This window comes from Atta colombica, unplaced genomic scaffold (genome assembly GCF_001594045.1).
Source record: "Atta colombica isolate Treedump-2 unplaced genomic scaffold, Acol1.0 scaffold83, whole genome shotgun sequence".
Classification (NCBI taxonomy): domain Eukaryota; kingdom Metazoa; phylum Arthropoda; class Insecta; order Hymenoptera; family Formicidae; genus Atta; species Atta colombica.
Genome location: NW_017259576.1, coordinates 1298051 through 1318393, shown reverse-complemented (window position 1 = coordinate 1318393; position 20343 = coordinate 1298051). Strand labels below are relative to the sequence as shown.

The window sequence follows — 20343 nt, the reverse complement described above, 5'->3', positions numbered from 1 at the left end:
TATATATATATATATATAATATAAACTTGCATGCTTACATTTATTTATCGGTTCATTCAACACACAATCCACAAAATCCATTTACCAGATTTCGCGTTTCGTACGCTCTCAAAATTCCGTAATTTCGCGCATAAGTTCACAATGCCAGCGTGAAACAAAAATCCGACAGTCTATTTAGTGTTAAACGCGCGACTTGAAAGCGCGCCAAAGAATCCGCGGAAAAAGCAGCGACTGGCAAACTTGCGAAGGTTGACCACCTCTACACGAGTATTCACGTGTGATAGGAAGAAGCGAAGGAAGCTAGTTAATGAGCGAGCGAGCGAGCAAGCGATCGATGGATACAACATACAGGGTGTGTCTGAAAGCTCTAGCGAGGTCTGGTGATTTTCGTCCTCGCAGAATGCTGGACATTTTCGAAGATCGATGAAGCAACGGAGACTTTAAGAGAGACTTATCCTTATTTCTATCAACGTAGATTAATTTTAATTTAATTTACTTTTTATCTTTTTTAGTTCTAAGAATTAAAAAGATAAAGAAAATGGTTAATGCGTGATTAAAGTTAGACAGTATTGATAGAAATGGACATTATTCTTAGAACTCTTCTATAATATGCAAAGATAAAAAGTTAGTTGAATCGAGATTAAGGTCATGTTCGTATATTACTGCCAGTTGACTGCCAATACTGAAAACCTATAGTTTCCGTTACGTGTACTATACTGTACTGACAACTAGCAATAATATACGAACACGGCTTAAAATGAATTGGTAGAAACAGGCATTAGAGAGTATTCATAGTCCAATCTTATATTTAAGATTATTTTGCGTTTTAAGATTCTCTATTATCATCTAATTACATCATAATCTAATTAAAGACCTATAGCATCTTAATACATTATTTTATTTAAGATTTTAGGTCTTAAAATAAGAACGGGCTGGCCTTAGGAGACTATAAAACTCGAGGCTTGGAAAGAAAATTATGGAAATCAACGATTTTACGCAGCTATTTTATATCACTAGGTATCTAAATAAAGTAGTTTAAAATAAAAAATAATATAGTTTAAAGTAAAAAAGAATGTGTTCATCACGTTCTTTAGTCATGTTTTCGTGCCAGATACACAAACAGAAAACGTGCTCCTTATCAAGTATACAAACAGATAATGACAATGTAATCGTATAGGCATTATCTCGTCTCTTCATGACGCTATGCTTGTCTGAGACTGCCGAGATACTATCGTGTTTCCAAATATTCTTTCAGAAATCAAATGATAATATTGGAGGATAACACAGAGAAAGAGAGCAGTTCAAACTCTATATTTATTCATGTAAATGCGTGATAATTAAAAATAATTATCGTGCACGGTGCTAATAAATTAAAATTAGAACTAGTGCTTTCTAATATAAAGACTACGAAGCAGCATATTCTTGAGACCCTGAATAGTTATCTGATAAATCATTATAATTAATTGTTTTAATTTAATTGTTTTTGCGCATGCAGAATAGATCGTAAATTTTGAGCTCGAAGCATGCTAGACTCGTGTGCAAGTCTCATAAGGATCAGGAATCCACGATGGTGGTGTTCCAAAATTATCCTCAAGCTATTTCCGTCATTTCGCGCCCGGAGAGGAAGCTTATTCTCGCATTTGCGATTCGTTAAAATTGCATTATATACTTCCGAATTAGTAACGAAAACGATTAACTGATTAATCGTCTCTGCATTTATGCACTGCGATAAATAAAAAAAAAAACGGATATGAAATGTGACAAAAATATCTCATTTTATTTTAAACCGCAAATTTTTTAACGAATCATTATCAAAAGATGTTTTGAAATATTATCGAAAATTATCATGATCATGATTATTATATAACATATAAACTAAACGAATATGCGGAATAAAATAAAATTTCTGTTGCTTTAAGCTTATATATTATAAAAAAAAACAGCTTGCGATTCTTTATTTAATTGTCTCGAAATTACTTTATATATACATTTAAAAAGGATTATTGTACTTTGAAAAAACATTTTTTTAAAGAAAAAATTGATTAAAAAAAATTAATTTTTTTTTCTTTCTCTCTCATGTGCATTCCGTTACGGTAGTGAAAACTTAAAATGCAACTTAAAATGCATAAGAATGCATGTAACATGTTCATCGTATTTTAACATGTTCATTCTCGTTTCGAGACTCGTTTCTTACCAAAGCGACGCAGAGACGGCAAGAATTAAAAAGAAGAAAAGGGCTGCACTTGTGGAGGAACGTTATATGTCAGGACTGGGTTTACTTATGGGGAGAGCATTGGACACTTGGCGACCAGCGTATCTCTGTATACAAGGTGTCTACAAAAAATATACATCCGTTTCATTATAAGCAAATTATATGCGAAATTATGCATTTTTTTAATGTACAATTGTTTCTTTAACTTTTTTTACAATTTTATATGGCGATTCCGCCGTGAAAACTTTTTCAGTGATAAGTTAAAGTTTTTATACGTAATTAATTAGCAAATTTTAAAATTAATTTACAATTAATTTCAAGTAATCCGTGTGAAGTAATGAAAATTTTAAATAAATGAAGAGGAATTTTTACGTTAAATATATTATCTCCTTAATAAGAATAATAATAAGATCTTTAATAATAAGATCTAAAATTATTATATTCTTATATTTTTGTTAATTTATAAATTCTGCGTTTGATATATTTTGAGTTATATCAGTTAAATTTATATTTAATACGTATTTCAATAATATACTGAAAAACAAATTAAATACATCATCTGATAAGTAAATTTATAATCTTTTAGATAATAAATCACGTATCAAGAATTTTCGTATCATCATATAGATATTACTGGCATTGACAATAAATTTGTCAAAAATGAAGAACAATATTTCCAAAATCTATTCCAGCAGATCTCTATTTATAGCAAATCCGTGAATCATTCTTGATAATTTTAATCATATCTCAGTTTAATTAATATTTTAAAAATAAAATCTGTTCCTCGTCTTGAAGTATAATCAAACTTCCTAGAAAGTCTGATATGCTTCATTACGAGGGGTTTATTGCGAGCCGGCTGCGCGCGAGTTTGCATTTCCTTCACTTCGACAGTCGACGTGGCGTAGTCACTGTAGTCCCCTCTTACCGGTAGAAGTTATAGTTACATCAAGACTTCGAGACTCTTCGAGAATGTCTTCCTCCTCGCCGATTTGTGCCGTCAGGTCTCTCACGATTATCAGTAATCAATTCGATCAGTTATCGTCCTATCAATCAGATCGTTGCACAAAGTCGCTCTTTTCGCTCAAATCGCTGAGAAACGTGTCCCATGAGAAGTTCCGCAGGATATTTATCGCGATTTCGGCATTGTTATAATTTGATTCACAATGAAATTACTAATCCGGCTCTCAATCGGACTATTAAAGGCAATCGTAAAATGGCACGTCCTCGACTCGATCCTGAGGATCACTGTCTGGCGCAATCTGGCGGAGGAAGAAAGGCGTTTTGAATCCTGAATAACGACTTCTTTGCCTCCTCTCAGTCCTGCTTCGATTATATGTATATGTATACTAACCCGTGAGAGAGAAGAAACAAAAAAAAATCGAGAACCGAACTACACTTACGAATCACAAGTCGGATGGACACTGAGACGGCGGCGTTCGGATGTCGTTAAAAACCGAAAAAGCTCTCCCTTCTCTTCCTTTTCTTTCCTTCCCTTCTTTCCCTTTCCCGTTCCTAGACGATCTCTCGTCTCTCCTTCTTTTGCTTTCGCTCGACTAGGCGTCTCACCCCATCGCACTCGTTGACGATGTCGACGAGTGTCTCCCCACCTCCAGCGCGCACTCCCTCTGTGCCAATGCGGCGCTTCGTACCCTTCTGACTCTCCGCATCCCTCTGGAGCGCCTCCGTCTCTTGGCTTGGCACGCCGGGACGAGTTCCGATATCGAGTCACTCCTGGTGCACGCTTCCACCATTCATTCAAAAAGAGTACAAAAAAAAAACGTCTATTTTTTCCTTATCTTTTTTTTTCTCGACGTTCCTCAAGCTGTTTAACTCTTCGCGATGAATATTCCGCGCAATTTCAAGCGACATTTTAATTGTAGTCACTAATCATTACGCAAAGCACGCGATCAGTAAGGCGCATGCGATTAAGTATGGTGCATGTGATTAATTCATTCGTTCGTTCTTAACTTTGCGTCGTTCTATTCCGCGTTACGAGGCGAGTCCTTTTGGAGCGTACGTGTCGCGACACACGTCTTGAGACGACCTCATTCTAAAAGTGTTTTTCATTTTTTTAATATCTTAAATTAAATGCGCAATGTTTAAGACCTTATTTCAGTTTGAAATTTTGAAAAAACTTTGTTTTCCGTCTTAAGTGATAGTTTATATGTATGAAAATATAATTTTATATTACTTGAAATGTAAAATTCGGAATGTAAAAATAAAATAAAATTACAAGCTAATTCTTTGAAGAGCATCCCTATATGAAAAACTTTAAACGCATTTTTCTCAAAATGACATTTTTCAAATCGACGTTGTACATCATAATTTCTATAATTTTTATTCATTTTATTTGAAACTTACAGAGAATCGTAATTTGTTAAGTTATTATCTAAAGAAGTAATTTTTTGACTTTGAGTTAAAAGACTATTATCGTTATTAACATTTTTATACAAAATTTTTTGATAAAAAATGGTATAGAATACTTTTTTTCAAATGTTCATCATTTTAAAAAAAAAGCATCCTATGTACTTCCTTAGCAAATATCATGTAGAAAATAAAAATTCTTGATTTTTTTATTATAAACCAATCGTTTCGTGATAATCTACGCCGATTGGCGTTTGTTAAATATCAGTCTATTTGAAGCACAATGTCGGAATTTTCTTTGAAAAAAATTTTCTTTGTATAGGCTTCAATACATATGTATAATGTATTGAAGAATACTTTTTTAGATTTAGATTTTTCATTTACTCTATCTTTTTGAAAAAAAATCCCAAAAATAATTTTGTTAGACTATTAAAATAATTAAATAGGACGCTCACAAGTATTAATGAGCAAAAAATTTTTGATATTTTAGCAGCCAGCTTGAGCAGCTTATATAATTACTTTAATGATTTAAATTATTTCCTAGCTAAATTTTTAGATATTTTAACAAAATCGTTTTTTCATTTAATAGAATATTTTTGTTACAATACACGTTCTCTATTAGCTGTAATTAATAATGCGCGGTAATTTAATTAGAAATTAAATTGAATTAAATTAAAAAAATTAGTGCACTTTGTTATGAACGAAAATGATGATTGAATATGTTTATTATTAGACAACTTAATTAGCGGATAAATAAGTTAAGTTAGATAATCCGAGCATAAATAATCGAGAGTATGCGTGTAATTGTTTCATATTTCTCTCTTTTATTTCAGAATATTCCAGAATATACTGTGAAGATCATAAATGTGGCATACATTATAACTTTTATTACAGTACAGTATACGTATATATGATAAAATAAATAACGACGTTTAATCGACAGCCTACATCTGGCACGTGTCACATTTTGTAAAAATAAAGATAAATAAGGATAATTCAAGGTCTCTATATTTTGTCGATTTTGATAAATATGATACATTTATTTATTTAAAAATTATTTGAAAATTTTTGCCGGTATTCTGATTTAGCATTGTAGAATGTATAATGAATGAGTTTGACATTTACATTGTTAAAATACTGGGAAATGTATTGTGAAACTCCATCAGGACTAACAATAGACGAAATTCCTGCCAGACCACTTAGAATTGAGAGACAATTTGTGACATCTAGTGTGCTTTGTTTTAAGATGTTATTCCAGTGCTTCAACCATTATAATATGTATGTGCATATGCACCAAGTGTTGTTGTTATTCATTCTACTTTACGAAGTAACACGTATCATAATCACGTTTACCGTAGAAATAAAAATTTTCTCATTTTTTTCTGGGACCTTTCGCAGATAAAAATTCCGGAAAAAAAAAGTAATGCAATTTCAATGATATATCTCTTTACGAACGAAAATTCTTCGTGAGATTTGAAAAACGTTAGACTCGTACACTTATTATTTGCAGCAACAATATTTTTGCTCGGACATAAGAATGTTACTTGCAATATAAGGTTTGTCGAGTTTTCCATTAATAAAATTTACAATGTACAAGGCCGTCTCATTTTATTTTATATTTGTTGCGTTATGATCCATGTATAGAAAAGGCATATTGTAAGTCCAGCACGTGCATCTGTGATTTTTTTTCTTCGTAACTCTCTTATTCTCTTATCTCTGTCTTCTTCCACCCGGCCGGCTCTGTGCATTCATTTTCACACATCTGTGCGAAATAACGTCACTTATTACTCTCGTTATCATTTCCATTATACATTTTGTTATCTCTATGATTCTTAATTCTGTTAACAGTCAGTGAAATATTTCTCCTTGAATTTTCTTGTTTGACGAGTATATTACCTCATATGTTAATTTAGGCTTATTATATTCAATGCATATATTATATTCTTAATAAATGCGATAAAATGAACCTCTAATCGATTTAAAAGAAATTTGTGCATGTAAAAACGATTTATTGATATAGAGTGTGTTTGATGAATATACTTTCGAAGAAATATGTCAACTTGTTAAGATTAACAAGTAGAAAATTCTATTCCAGGATAAAATATTGCTTGTAACAGCTCACATAAATTAATTGAAAAATAATTGCTTTATACTGGCAACAATTAAAATAAGACATTGAAATAATGCTTCGCACAAGAAACTTGGGGACAAAGTACATTAGACAATACAAATGTTTCAACTATGAATTGGTCCGATAAAAATGTTATGACGATATTCTTTGTATTATACCAAATCATGTTATGAGAAAATAGATTTTGCGCAGCGGTTAAAAAAGGAAGCTAGTGGTGTGTATTTCAGGAGGTAAAATCCCATTCGTTGGCTAAACACGTTACAACTTTATATTTCGTCTCCAAAAATGTGAGGATGAGTCTTTCTACATGTAATATTAATATTTTAAAAACTATGGCGTCGAATTAAATTTCGCTTGACAATAATTTATTTTAATTGCAAATAATTTTTATTATACTATCTTATTTATGAATTTTTTTTTGAATTTATTTATTAATAATCATTCAGCACATAAGCGTGCTTAAAGTCTTAAAATCGGATGTTATCGTTCGAGCGCATAAATCGGCTTATCATTAAACGCATAAATTTATTACAATCCTAGAATCAGATGATTATCTAATGTCAATAAACACGTAATGTTACATGAACATCACGTTTAGCATTTACAGTATTTAGATTCGACGCAAAATACATGAAGATTTTAATGAAATATTCTAATCGTATATCTGTCAACTTGTTGAAAGATAATAAATAATTAATAAACATCGTTCAATCAATACATATTGTTGATTACACCATTCGGTCATGCGCCATTTGCATTTTTATCAATATTCATAAGAATGTAACAAAACTCGTTTTGTGCTAACATATTATCTGTTAATCGTCTATGAAAGGATTATGTCTTTGGCACGTGCATTCATTAATATACATAGCTTGCGAATTAATACGAATGCATGTGCTTATATAAGACATAAATATGATGTTTCTTAAATACATTCGCGTAAGTGTAATAATAATGATTCTGCTTAAAATTAGGCCGATTCTACAATAAGGTCGTAAGTCGTAAGCAAGAAATTGATCAATCGCAGTCAAATGTGAGGAAAATAGCCGAGTATGATTGTTAATTTCTTATTGTCGAATTAGTTTTATAGCTACAATGCGTCTACAATGAGAGCAATATTGTGTAGTAAGCTGTAAACTACAAGAAATTGATCGATTATTCTCCTCACATTCGATTATGATTGGTTAATTTCTTATGGCTTACAACTTACTACCATATTACTCCTATTGTGGACGATCTTTTAGAGACTAGTTTTCGATAATAATAATAATTCTGAAATAACATTATCAGGTTGGTCAGAAAGTAACTTCGTTTATATATAACATTTCTAGGACATCCAATATGTATAAATATACTCGTTTGACTTTTTATTTTTTCATCCTTGACTAGGCCAATTAGCAATTAAATCGATTAAAGTAATCATCGCTTCTTTTTTCTTCTATTTTTAATCTTCTATATTTAATCAACTTATTTTCATCTGCAGAAATCTTCAGAAATCTTGGATATCTCGTTTCTGTCGATATCGTTGCATGTTCCTAAAGAAATGCAATCAACCTCGTTATGCGGTTTGACGCAAAATGATATGCGAACTTAGTACGATCGATAACGCGATTGACAAAGAGAAAGAAAGAAAGATGTAGAAGTAGAATGAAAAAGTGATAGGGATCGTTAAATTTTACTGCGTAATCGCATACTGATATTTACGGAGTAGTAAAAAAAAATTATTGAACGACGAGAAGTGTAAGATTGTGTAAATGCGTAAGCATCATTACTTGCGCGGTTGTTAGATAACAATTCCATTCTATAATTAGGTTACTGCGCACAACAAAGAAAGAATATAAACAGAGAGAGACCTTAAAAAAGGTGTCACTGTCAACCTCTTTGCGAATTGAGATAAAATATACTACGCGTCGAGTTTTAAGCATAATTATTTACAGAAAAAAAAAATGACAGGAAAGAAGGTAAAAACATAGAATAAATACAAAGTATCTATTAGTAGTTGTAAAATTCAGTTATATTTATATATATATTTTTAAGTCCATTTTTTGTTGACGTGATCAAAGACTTTTTTGACTATTCAAAAGTATTCGAGAGCAGAAAATGATATTTCATTCTGCTGCTAATTTTTGAAAGGTTAAAGATAACTACATGAATTTCACTCACGTTAATTTTTTTTCATTTTAATATTTTTTATGATCCTTTCGACTAATTATAATAATTTGATTATCATGAATTTTTAATCTAGAGTAAAGTCTCATTCCAAGTAGATAATTAATTTATATCGCATATATATGTAATACTCTTATATACAGCACGTCATAATTAAAGAAATTTTATTACGTTAAAAGATTTAATTATAATTTCATTTTAAAAAATGACTCTGACCTTTAGGTCCGATTGCACCAACATTATGTTGATTTTAAGCGAAACTTAAAATTCTCTCGTTTTAAAATCGAAAAGAGACAAGAACTAAGAGAGTTTTAAGGTTCGCTTAAAAATTAAAGTAACGTTGGTGCAATCGGGCCTTGTACATATAATTATGAAAAATTAATTTTATTAAATTATTAAATTAATTTTACCATAATTGATCTCCTTTTAAACTTTATAATTTTTGTCTAAAACATTTTTATCCATATCAGATTTCAATTTTTGATATATTTCGGTAATTTATTTTAGGTATCTCACTCTGTATAACTCATTTTAATATAAGATAATAAAAACGATTCAACATTTCGTAATAATTATTTTTGAATAATAGCGTTATTTTTTAAATAAAAACATTTGATGAAAAACGTATGTGTGTATAAATACTAATTTATTTAGAAAAATCAGTGTTTTAAAACAGAAAATATTAAAAACATTATAAAAAAATTTAAATGGTAGACAGCAAACGAAGAAGAGAAATGAGAAAATATATCGAAAATAATTTATAACATTGTTAAGTTTTAATTAAGTTATAAAATTAACTAAATATAGTTAAATATATTTAATTAAGTTAATTATATTTCTTGTATAAAAATACTCTTCGATTGAAAGAAGGCCCTTTGCTATGAGTATTTTTTATTCGATGTTATATCTCTATACAGATAATTGAAGAACTGGATGCCTCCAGATAATTTACTGTTCTGACGAGCACCCCCTTGGATATAGGCTGTTTGACGTCACGTATCTTAAGAACATAAAAGTCGCACGTCATTTTCTCTGATATTATACAATCTGAATACATTGAGTGTTGCAAAGGTTACGCAAATCGGTTCTTCGCGGGTGATCTTTCATCAGCGCGACTAAAACTTTTCCGTTATCGTAAAGATGCTTGATAAACAAAAACAGGTTTCGTGCATTTTCGTCATTTTATAATATACGTAAATCTCTGTTCGAATTATTTGAAATCCTCAAAAATTTTACACATAAAACGAGATATATATTCGAATATTGACAAGAAAGAGCGAAGATGCTGAATGCAAAGGATGCAAGCAACTTGAACAAATATATTACATGAATTAAAAATAAGCGTAGGGACTAATGCGTGTCTTATCTGTTGTTAAGACGAGAGACAGAAGATAGTTAACTTCCGCGCGTCGGTTAATCATAATTCAAATATTCTCGTTATCTTGCGAGACCAAGGCGTCAAACTGCGCCAAGAGTCATTATCGTGCCAAGGTCGATACGACGACGGTAATGGCAACGTCTCGGATTAATCGGTAGAATGGAAAGATTCCGTGTTATCGTACGAGTGAATTTCGCGTCACGATTTGTCTTATCGGTCGCTACGCATCTTCGCATTTCCGTTCTAAAGAGTAAAGGCATACGATGACTGCATGATTCGCACGCATCATTGAAGTTCACTCGATAAGCCTTGTGTTTGATAACAAAGCTCGCATTCCGTACGTAGTCTATCCATCAAAGAGAATTTGTTCCGCTAGGAAAATATCTGTTATAGTTAATGACGAGCGTATACAATAGTAGCATTCGATCTATAAATATTTCAATAATGAATATCTATAATAAACCTTTGTATCAGCCACCGGAAGTGGATAGATAATCACGAATGAGCGAAGCACGATAGACTTCTGATTGCACGCTGGAGAGTTTCTAATTTCCAATAGTCATCGTGTTATTAAGGTTTTATCATAGGGTAATATTCTTACGAAGCGAGCGATATGAATTCTTGCGAAGCGATCGATATGAATTCTTGCGAAGTGATCGATATGAATCACGTTACCAGTGGATCTCTTCTGTTCTCACTCATGTTCTAATATTCTTTGAATTATGTATTTTTTGCTTAATCATATATTGAACATGGAATTGTGAAATATGTGTAAAGAGGTCTATTAATGTGCTGCATTAATTAGTGCCTGTATAAATTGTTAAGCTACCAAGAAGAGGAAAATGCAGAGACTCGTGAGCTGAATACGATTTGTGATAATGTTGTTTCGTACATGGAACGTGTTCGAATATATAATAAGTGAGCGCAAAGTATTAGAATATTCTCATTTATTATGCCGCTTATTTATCTTAGAAAATAATCGGCATTTAAGGAATAATTTATACCTTAACAGTAAATGATGCAGTTATCATAGTGCCAATTATCGCGCGTATTACATTATGGGTATAATTTTCGTGTCACTTTCATTCAATTGTTAATTACATTCATTAACTGAAGAATAAGTTTATGTTGTACATTACGTAAGAGTTATATTGTAAATAAAGTAAAACGTTAGAAGTAAAGCTATTTCTTTAAAAACCACAAGTTCGGTTACTTAATCTCATATTTTTTCATCTTTCATAAAATATTCCTAGGTGCTGGACGTTAGGAAACGATATGGACTTATTAAAATGCAAGTATTGCTATTAATAAAATTTTTATGCGGCTAGACATGTAGCCGGTTCGTGCAACCCGCGAGGTCGGTAAGTCTTAAAGGAGAACGAGTGATATCGCGGAATAAAATATGGATCGATATATATACATGTCGGCCGATGAACTGGCGTTCAAGAGAGAAGTTTAACTGTCCTCGATGATCTGTATGTGTAAAGTAAAAATAGTACGCAAGTGTAAATTAGGGTGTGGTGAAAGTCTCAAATATAATACAAATGCTTCAAAGCATTTGATTTATTAGAAGAAAGAATTTGGCTAATTGATCAATCAAAAAGTGCCTCAAAGCATTTGTAGCATCACGTTGATTATATCCTTAATTATTATCCAATTGTAAACACTTTGACAAATAGTAGCAAGGGTAATTTACTGATTGATGTTTCTCTTACTCTCCCCTGGTCTCAGAAGTGGCGATAAGTGTAACTTATTGCGCGTTACACTTATCTCGCTGAGTAGTACAACTTGGGGACTTGGTTATAGTTTCGTTTCTTGAGCAATGTACAGATATTAGATATTCTTCGCGTGAAAGTAGACGGCTCACCAGATCATTGAGCAACACCGCCCCCCCGTTCTCGTAGATTTTTTAGAGGATAAAAGTAAATTATTCCTCATTATGTACTATTATAGATATCAAAGGAGCAATGATAACTTAATCCCTGAGTTAAATAATGTTTTGTTATTTTTAACTTTGTATGTCAGAATGTAAATCAATCCATTTCTGTGGTTAGTTTCAAAGTAAATATTGTCATATTAACGTATGTATTTTGTAAATAATAAACTAAATTTGAGTCAAATTAAATTAAATTTTACATTTTCTTGAGTTAAATTGTTTATTTCTACTATTTCAGTCAAATTAACGATATATTGCGGATAGGAACAGACCTACAGAAATGATTAAAAATTCTTCAAATTATAATTGACATTATGAATTTAATAGTGCGCGCTTTTTACAGAAATTTAATACTGGAAGGTAGAAAAAAAGAATGTGCAAAGAATTTTTGGGATTTTAGTGTAAAGGTAAAGATGGGGGGATCCTATTTGTCCATAAATTTCGTATTAAAAAAACTTTAAAGAGTTTAGAAAATAACAAAAGAGTATAATGAAATTTTTTATAAATTTTACAGTATAATTAAAATTTTCATAAATCAAAAACTTTTTCTATTGATTAAGGAATCAAAATTACAGTCTTTAATTATCTTTAATTTCATTTTCAATAGAAAACATTATACAAGCATTTAGATTTTCTTACCTCATTATAGAACGTAAATTGATTTTGTAAATTTTAATTTACTCTCTGAAACTTCTTTTAACTTAACATTTATAGAATTTGGAGTGAAATATATTCGTAAAGCTATAACTATATTTAGGAATATTTCTTCCAGATTATTTTTTATTATATAAAATAATAATTTTTCTTTTCTTGCTGATTTCTTCTGGAATTCCTTAGCACTGGGTTTCTGGTGCGAAGCACTTTCAGTACTCCTCTTTGTATCATCCTGCTGGAAGCTAGTGATTAATATTCAAAATAAGCAATTTTCAGTATTAAAACGGGTTTTTGTAAAGATTATTTGTGCTATATTCTAATACAGAGTGTTTATTATCTGGAAAAACTTGAAAAATTTGAAATTATCAGATATTTTTTTTCTATCTTTGAAAATCAGGGATTCTCATGCTGTTTTATCGGGACTCGGGTAAATTTTACTTTTAAATTAAATTTAAATTCTTTCTTTTTCTGAAAGCATTGCTTCTTTGATTTTTTTTACTTGATAATCAATACAAAATGTTGATAAATATGACATACATTCGCGTATATTCACGTATTTTCGTGTATTTCGCGAGTTTTATAAAAAATTAAGGTAACGGAGTGGAAGACTCTGAGCAGAATAGAGTAGTTCACTGATTACATTTTAATGAGCCTTCTCTACATTATTCTATAGCTTTTGCGGCTCAAATTGTAGAAATAATACTATGAGAAAATGTACTAAATTTTAATAAATAATTATTTGATTAGTACTAATATTTATTTATGGAAAAGAAATATTTGCTAAATAAATTAAAAATTAAACTAATAGTTTTTGTACCAAATAAATACACGTTTACATTTAGTAAGTATTTAACTAGCACTATTTAATCAAATATTTATTAAAATTTAGAACATTTTACTCTCAATGTGTAAATATATTCAAAACTGTATCTATTATGAAATTCCTATCTTCTAATTTTCAATATATACTTTATTTGCGATGCTCTAAAAAATTCTCTAATCTGATCTGGAATTTTGAACAAAAATACCTCGAAAAAAATTCGAGAATTATTAGAGAATTTTTTTACAAGATTTTAGTAAACAATAATTGAAGTTTCGTGTACTACGTAGGTGTATTCGCAATCGATGATAAAGATGAATTGCACAACGAATATTCTGTGACATGTAAAAATATCGGAATACAGTTTATGAGTCAGAGCAATTTATAAATTAGAGAAAATTATTTGAATTTATAATCTTTTATTGTCACGATTCATCCTCGTGCAGGAATGATTTGTGTACAAGGAAAGCTCTTCATATAAGTTGTGGGAATTCAACTATTAGTTCTACAAAGCTATTGCAATTTCCTCCTACCAATATATAGTGGTGATATTTCACACCGACGTAGAATTCTCTTGCTATAGATTTCTCTTATCCTCATCGGCATTATCGATTTTTTAACGGTGGTATATCGAAGGTGTGGAGGTCATTTATACGTAAATGTCAGACTTTATCTACGGGGTCACGAATACCGAAATCGCTGGATAAAAAAATTGTTTTTTTTTGCAACGAAGAAACTTATTCATTATTTTTTCTCATTTCCTTAACAGTAAATTGAAGTGTCTTTCGAGTTTTCTATATTCCACTCCTGCAATTCCTCCCTCATTCCTGCATTTCAAATCCTATTTCATATCTTGCTGATCTTCATCGGTTCTCCCATATTTATCCCCGGAATATATCGAAAAAAAAATTGTAAATATTTTATCGCAAATAAGAACGTGATAGAATTCGCAGACTCCTGTTTAATATTCGCAGAAATTAAGTTAAGGATCCTCCCGAAATTCACGTTTCTCGTATCCGATCTCATTTTCGGCTTTACGTACTTTTCTTTTCTTTTTCGAACCTTGCCGGTTTTTCGCGGTTTTGACGCGTCACGGCTCGCCCCATCGTGAGAATAAGGGCACACCCGGGATTTACCTGCGTCGTTGAGAAGATCGATGAGGAGCGTACTCCGCTCCGCCTCCACGCGCTGCGCCGCGCTCAGCTCAGCTCCGCTCCGTATATCGGTTTTCTCACCGGATAAACGGTCAATTATTAACGGGATGTTTTCTCAAGACACCTATTCTTTTTTTTTCTCTGTTGAACACCGCTGCTTCTGGGGAAAAGCCGCTCGTACCGGCGACACCGAGAACGTGACGTGCGCTTCCCTGCAACCCCGTTGTAACTGGCGGATTTTCACTATGACGACGCGTGCCTGACGACTAGATGACCAGTGACGTAACTAGAGCGCAGGGGCGTCCATTCGAGTGCACCCTTCTCCTTTCACCCTTATCTTAAATCTTTGTCTCATCTACACACAAAAGATACATATGTATCTACAATGTAAGGTTGTGTTGTTGGAAATATAATTAAAATTCTCGCAAATCAATATCATAGATATGTTTCAAGTCTCTTTTAATTAATTTCAAGCCATTTTTTTCACAAAGCTTTGATAACGTCTAAGACACTAACTAAAATAGTTTCGTATCCTAAAGAGTAACATTTTCTTTTTTTATAGAAATTTTAAGATAATGTTATAGTTATTAGAATATTTCACGTCATTATTGTTCCTATCTATAACAATTGAATCGTAGGTGTAAAAATGATGAAAACTCGTTCGAAGATATTTAGGGAAAAAAAATTTGATGTACGGAATCATTTATGATCTTGTAATTAGGATGTAACATTAATTGGATTTATATGTAATTTTGATATAATTTTTGATATATTTACTTTTATATCTCAAAACATCTTGTATATTTCGTTTTGTCCACTCTTTTGTTTGTGAATTGAACGTAGTCGTCATGGTGGGTTTGAATGAAACAGCTGACACGCCGGCGCAATCTGCGTACGCAGCGAACAATCATTGGTTGTTCCTACTTCCTATACGATCATCGAAATTGTCCATATCAGTTATGGAAATGTGGTGTTGTATCATCAATATCACTTAATGCGTATTATCTAATATTGTTGCACGACTTTCGTTCAATAATTATTGATTTCGAAGATAAATAAATATTGTAAAAAAAAGCGAAAAAGAATGTTCGATTTATTTTTTATAAATTTAGGCATTATATATTTTGAAAGAATTTTAGAATTGAATGATGTAAATGTTTGAATTCAAAGACGCATAATTAAAGTCGCAAGATTCAAAAATTAAGAAATTAAATATGGTGGTTTATAGATCAAATTAAAGAAATTTAATAATTATTATCGAATGTATAATATATAAAGTTAAATAGCAAAATGTGATTTTGAAGAATTGAAGAATTCAACAATTTTAAAGTTGATTGATTTGATAAAAAGGACAGAAGAGGGCTGAAGCAAACATTTAAATATCAATAAACAAAAAAATGTCACAGTTAGTCAATGTATATACTAAATGTTTTAAGAAACTTATAATTAACAAAAAGCATATAAAATTGAATATACACATTAAAAATATATATGATATTGTGGAATTGAAGAATTTGAAAATTTTAGAGTTGAATCGTGCAAACGTTTAAATTCAAGAACATGGAACTTCTTAAAACTTACATTCACGTAGATCGAAAACTAAAAAAATATTACTAAATTAAGATTTATATATATTTGTCAAAAAATTCGTAATTACTATTGAATATATATAACATAAAAACCGAAAGAATAGAAAAATATAATGTTATGGAATCGAAGAACTTGAAAGTTTTATATAGAGTTGAGAACAAATTCGAGGACACTCAAAGAAGATTTATAGATCGAAAAATTAAAAATATATAAGAAGATTGAAAGATCTGAACATACCAAGGTGCCTTTAGCGCCATTGTACAAAGATGTCAAAAGCATACATTTTTTTGTTCGTTCGATTCCTCAAAGACTAGATACGGCATTGCTCTTTTAATCACGACAGCGCAGGCGTCGAAGAAGCTGCCTTATCAACCGAGATGACATCCCAATGCAGGGTCTCGTCTTGGCCGCGTTCGAGGAGTCGTCGCGTGAAAATGCCGGGGAACACCTTGCGACGGCACGATCGTCGTGTGTGATCGTTCATATATAAATCCCCGCGAGTGTGAGTACACCTACAATTGGAGCACCGATTGGCGATCGAGAAGCTTATTGGGAAATCGGTAAGTTGGCGATCGGTGTGTTTTGAGTGCGTACAATTGAGCGACAAATCTACTGCATGTCTGGCGAACGGCAGAAGATTGTCAGCGAATTGCGAAAACGGCGCGCGTAATCGTCATGGTAAGTCATTGAGCTAATTTATAGCCTGTACTTTGGTGATCAATGATGATGGACAGTAGCGTACGAAAGAATTAGAGAAGGAAATGAAGAACGGGATGAAGAAAAAAAATATTAAGAGGAAGAAGGAAGACACGTGCGAAAAATATTTAGAAAGGATTTTTGATGCAAAGACTGTTTCTTCTCTCTTTTTCTCTTTCTTGGAAATGTTTTCCCACGTGAGCGTTTTAGCCATAGTTGTTATATATTTTTTTTCTTTGTTATATATTTTCAATTTATTAATTAAAAATATTAATAAACATTATTGATAATCCTTAGAAAAATTTAATATTCTAAGTTATTAAATTAGTTAGTGATTAATTATTTTTTTTGAGTATTAAAATTTATTGTTTTTAATATTTAAAAAAGTAATTAATTATTAATCAATTTATTACACTACACAGTATTAAATTTATCGAAAGAAAACCGAAAAGATAAATAAGATAAAATCGGATAAAATAAAAAATTGTATTTACCGATAAAATTATCTGTTCCATCAATTGGAAGATTTTGTAATGTTAGAAATCATAACTATGATTTCTAACATTACTACTATATACTCTAACATTACTACTATATAATACTATTTGGAAAATCGTAATAATAACTTCAAAAGTTTCCTTTATCTCTCAATTACTTTAATATTTAAGTTATTTGATTATATCATATAGGATAGAAGTTCGGTGAAATTGATTGTACTTACTTAGAAAACGTAGCATTTGTGAGACAGAACGTCATTATTTAGCTTGTAATATAATTAATTTATGACATAATGTGATTTATAATAGTATTGCTTAGGACAGGTCGAGGAATTATAATTTATTTCACAGATGCTGCTGCGTACATCTCAGACGATTAGTCATCGTCAGAATTGTTCATATTCATGGATTTACACACACTTGACTTCATGAATTCAAAATCCATTGACCTTTATTTGCATATCCTTGAGTTAAATCTTTGATCTTTAGATCTACTAGATTGTTTTATGGTTGCAGTTTCAACAAATTATGGATTTTTCCGAAAATTATTTATTTAACGATTCTACCTCCATAAAATTGATAAATTACTTGTTTGAATTTAGAGACATTACATAAATAAAACTATTTTTGTATCATTATCGAAAAAATATATTAACAATATATCACATATAATTAACAAATTTTATTTTTAAGAAGTTTTTACTAGTTTGATCTTTATTATGTATGATTATGTGGTGTGTTTTATTAGATATATAGTTTTATGGATAGCTCTTCAAATATTATAATATCATATTTTCAATTGTTTTTATCTTACTTTTCATTTAGATAAACTTTCTGTTAAATGAAACTGATCTTGTGCATTTTTAATTATATTATTAATTGTAAATATAATACAATAAGATTATCTCATAAAAATTTATTAAATATAATTTGAAGTTATTATCAGTTATAGAATTTTTTTTTAGTCGCTATGACTAATAGAAATTTTGGATTTATAAATCTTCGATTATTTTTAGTCGCAGTTTGTCGTAATTTTAATTTTGTTTTTGCTAACAAACTTAGAACGATTTGACTGAAGAAAATAGTTTATTACTTTTAGCATGTTTTTTTAATCTGCTCCTGTCATTATTTTGAAAACAAATGTTTTCCAATCATGCTTTTCGCTTTTCATACTTGGGACTCGTTTTGACATTTGCGATTAATGCTCCAATTTGTGGAAAATGTCACGCCCGTGTCCAGTGCAAATAACCGTGTCTCGTTATTATTTTACTCCAGTTGATGATAACGGAGGACATCACAATGTTGACCTCACTTCGGTTGAACGAGAGCGAACTTCTAGTATCTCCCTCTCTCTTTAAGAGACGTCATAAATGACGTCAGACATTTGGAAAATCGATTAAGTATAGGCTCGTCCCAATTTTCAACAGGAAAGTTTAATAATAGTCTAATAGTGCAGAGGTGATAACGAGATTCTAAGATGAAGAATAATAGGATTTATTTCTTTATCTATTTCTTTATCTACCTGTGCACAAGAATTTGATTGCATTAATTCTGTTTGAAAATAGATTAATTAGAATTTTCCAGTTGAATCTATTATAATTTTAGTTGACATAAGCTGAATTTTAATTTATGTGATCAGAATCTTCTGGTTCATCCAGAAGATTTTCAACCAGAAATTTTTCTCAATACATATATATATATCTTTGCGTTCATATTAATCATTTTCTTTTCTTTTTTTTCTGTTTATATCAAATATCCTATTTTTTTAGTTTTATGTCCTAAAAATGTTTTATTTATTAAAATAAATAAATATAAAGAAAGAAATAGTTTTATATTAGTTTATCAAAAAAAAATCGCTTATGATGGAAATACTTACAGAGAAAGCTCGTTGAAGAAAAAGTGCTACTTTAGTGCTTTCAATTATTCATTCTATCTGTTTAATTATGCGATATGACAAGCCTGTTGTTATATTGCGGTTAATGGAGATGTACCATATATACCATGTATACAACGTGGCCTCGGAGAATCTCGCATGCCGAGCGACGCAATTAGGTTTGCGCAGCTGAATGATGGGCTATGATAAACTGCATATGTCCACTACTAATTATGATCTACAATAATTAGAAATTGAGACTCAAGAAGCGTGGTCGATTTGTTTTCCTACGTTCGTGCTTCGAAACGAGAACTCTTTTAGCGGTTAATAATAAGTACGTGACGAGAATAAATACAGAAGATGCTTTTAAGGTTGAGCATGCATTAGGATTGAAGAGAAAAATCTCGAAAAATTATCTAACTCTTATCTCTCATTGACCTACAAGTTTCATAAATTTATTTATAAATTAATATAAATTTGCTTAATTTCTTGCTTCGGAGAATTTTACTCCTATAGACTTTTTTTATTTTAAAGACTTTTCCAATAAGTTGTTAATTTGATTTTACATTTCTCTGTTTTCAACTTGATTCTTTAATTCTTTAGGTCTATATGTATTCAGAATTTTTCTTTCTATTTTCAGAGTTTTGTTCTCGTGAAACTCTCTGAATCCATTGTTTCGCATATTTTTTTTAAAAATCTCTTGATTCTGCAAACTGTTGAATACATCACACTATGATATCATAGTCCATCAAATAATCTTTGATATAAAAAAATGAATTTATATTATATACACACGCGTTGTAGTGAGTTTTTTTATTTCTTATAACTACATATATAATACGTCGAATATTTGATGGACGAATGAATAA

The 20343-nt window shown here is 30.7% G+C and overlaps 2 protein-coding genes across 15 annotated transcripts in view; one reads left to right on the top strand and one right to left on the bottom strand.

Moving 5' to 3' along the window:
• LOC108692982 (putative glutamate synthase [NADPH]) overlaps positions 1-15025 on the bottom strand; it is a 36481-nt gene extending 21456 nt beyond the window's left edge. Inside the window, exons 1-3 of one of the 10 annotated variants that reach the window (XM_018201591.1) lie at positions 3613-3743; positions 3048-3532; positions 2195-2334 (exon numbers count right to left, since the gene is read on the bottom strand). The gene's annotated coding sequence lies outside the window, so the exon portion shown is untranslated. Of the gene's footprint in view, positions 1-2194; positions 2335-3047; positions 3533-3563; positions 3744-14800 lie in introns of those variants that run through there. The other 9 variants (XM_018201594.1, XM_018201596.1, XM_018201595.1 and 6 more) reach the window with 9 other exon arrangements.
• Positions 15026-16841: 1816 nt separating this feature from the next.
• LOC108693013 (protein retinal degeneration B) overlaps positions 16842-20343 on the top strand; it is a 33628-nt gene continuing 30126 nt past the window's right edge. For all 5 annotated transcript variants that reach the window (XM_018201648.1, XM_018201643.1, XM_018201647.1 and 2 more), the window contains exon 1: positions 16842-16968. The gene's annotated coding sequence lies outside the window, so the exon portion shown is untranslated. The remainder of the gene's footprint in view (positions 16969-20343) is intronic.